The following is a 2,500-nucleotide window of genomic DNA, read 5'->3' on the forward strand; positions in this document are numbered from 1 at the left end:
CAGGTAGAGAGACAGGTAGAGAGAGAGAGACAGGGAGAGAGAGACAGAGAGACAGGTAGAGAGAGAGAGAGAGAGAGAGACAGGCAGAGAGAGAGAGAGAGACAGGTAGAGAGAGAGAGAGAGAGAGAGACAGGTAGAGAGAGAGAGAGACAGGTAGAGAGAGAGAGAGACAGAGAGAGAGACAGGTAGAGAGAGAGAGAGACAGAGAGAGAGACAGGTAGAGAGAGAGAGAGAGAGAGACAGGTAGAGAGAGAGACAGGGAGAGAGAGAGAGAGACAGGTAGAGAGAGACAGAGAGAGAGAGAGACAGGTAGAGAGAGAGAGAAAGAGAGAGAGGTAGAGAGAGAGAGAGAGAGAGAGAGAGAGACAGGTAGAGAGAGAGACAGAGAGAGAGGTAGAGAGAGAGAGAGAGAGAGAGAGACAGGTAGAGAGAGAGACAGAGAGAGAGAGAGAGAGACAGGCAGAGAGAGAGAGACAGAGAGACAGACAGGCAGAGAGAGAGAGACAGGTAGAGAGAGAGAGAGAGAGAGAGACGTAGTGAAAGACTAGTGGACGATGGCTGGAAGCAGAGATGAAGTGTGTAACAGGAGGTGAGTGAATCTTTTCTTCTTTGACTCTATAATACATATACTAACCCTTACACTGAGTATATACTCCACAGGGTTAGAGTTAGGTACCAGGTACTATCCCTGATGGAGGAGCAGGTACCAGGTACTATCCCTGATGGAGGAGCAGCAGGTACCAGGTACTATCCCTGATGGAGGAGCAGGTACCAGGTACTATCCCTGATGGAGGAGCAGGTACCAGGTACTATCCCTGATGGAGCAGCAGGTACCAGGTACTATCCCTGATGGAGGAGCAGCAGGTACCAGGTACTATCCCTGATGGAGCAGCAGGTACCAGGTACTATCCCTGATGGAGGAGCAGGTACCAGGTACTATCCCTGATGGAGGAGCAGGTACCAGGTACTATCCCTGATGGAGGAGCAGCAGGTACCAGGTACTATCCCTGATGGAGCAGCAGGTACCAGGTACTATCCCTGATGGAGCAGCAGCAGGTACCAGGTGCTATCCCTGATGGAGCAGCAGGTACCAGGTACTATCCCTGATGGAGCAGCAAGTACCAGGTACTATCCCTGATGGAGGAGCAGGTACCAGGTACTATCCCTGATGGAGCAGCAAGTACCAGGTACTATCCCTGATGGAGGAGCAGGTACCAGGTACTATCCCTGATGGAGCAGCAAGTACCAGGTACTATCCCTGATGGAGCAGCAGGTACCAGGTACTATCCCTGATGGAGCAGCAGGTACCAGGTACTATCCCTGATGGAGCAGCAAGTACCAGGTACTATCCCTGATGGAGCAGCAGGTACCAGGTACTATCCCTGATGGAGGAGCAGGTACCAGGTACTATCCCTGATGGAGCAGCAGCAGGTACCAGGTGCTATCCCTGATGGAGCAGCAGGTACCAGGTACTATCCCTGATGGAGCAGCAAGTACCAGGTACTATCCCTGATGGAGGAGCAGGTACCAGGTACTATCCCTGATGGAGCAGCAGGTACCAGGTACTATCCCTGATGGAGGAGCAGGTACCAGGTACTAACCCTGATGGAGCAGCAAGTACCAGGTGCTATCCCTGATGGAGCAGCAGGTACCAGGTACTATCCCTGATGGAGCAGCAGCAGGTACCAGGTACTATCCCTGATGGAGGAGCAGGTACCAGGTACTATCCCTGATGGAGCAGCAGGTACCAGGTACTATCCCTGATGGAGCAGCAGGTACCAGGTACTATCCCTGATGGAGGAGCAGGTACCAGGTACTATCCCTGATGGAGGAGCAGGTACCAGGTACTATCCCTGATGGAGCAGCAGGTACCAGGTACTATCCCTGATGGAGGAGCAGCAGGTACCAGGTACTATCCCTGATGGAGGAGCAGCAGGTACCAGGTACTATCCCTGATGGAGGAGCAGCAGGTACCAGGTACTATCCCTGATGGAGGAGCAGCAGGTACCAGGTACTATCCCTGATGGAGCAGCAGCAGGTGCCAGGTACTATCCCTGATGGAGGAGCAGAAGGTACCAGGTACTATCCCTGATGGAGGAGCAGCAGGTACCAGGTACTATCCCTGATGGAGGAGCAGAAGGTACCAGGTGCTATCCCTGATGGAGCAGCAGGTACCAGGTACTATCCCTGATGGAGCAGCAGCAGGTACCAGGTACTATCCCTGATGGAGGAGCAGAAGGTACCAGGTGCTATCCCTGATGGAGCAGCAGGTACCAGGTACTATCCCTGATGGAGGAGCAGCAGGTACCAGGTACTATCCCTGATGGAGCAGCAGGTACCAGGTACTATCCCTGATGGAGGAGCAGGTACCAGGTACTATCCCTGATGGAGGAGCAGGTACCAGGTACTATCCCTGATGGAGGAGCAGAAGGTACCAGGTGCTATCCCTGATGGAGCAGCAGGTACCAGGTACTATCCCTGATGGAGCAGCAGCAGGTAC

General features: G+C 53.3%; 1 protein-coding gene across 1 annotated transcript in view; it reads right to left on the reverse strand.

Moving 5' to 3' along the window:
• The window catches only part of LOC128381786 (interferon-induced protein with tetratricopeptide repeats 5-like), a 6,164-nt gene that overhangs the window by 884 nt on the left and 2,780 nt on the right, over positions 1-2,500 (reverse strand). The window lies entirely within an intron of this gene.

This window comes from Scomber japonicus, chromosome 20, assembly GCF_027409825.1.
Source record: "Scomber japonicus isolate fScoJap1 chromosome 20, fScoJap1.pri, whole genome shotgun sequence".
Taxonomy (NCBI): domain Eukaryota; kingdom Metazoa; phylum Chordata; class Actinopteri; order Scombriformes; family Scombridae; genus Scomber; species Scomber japonicus.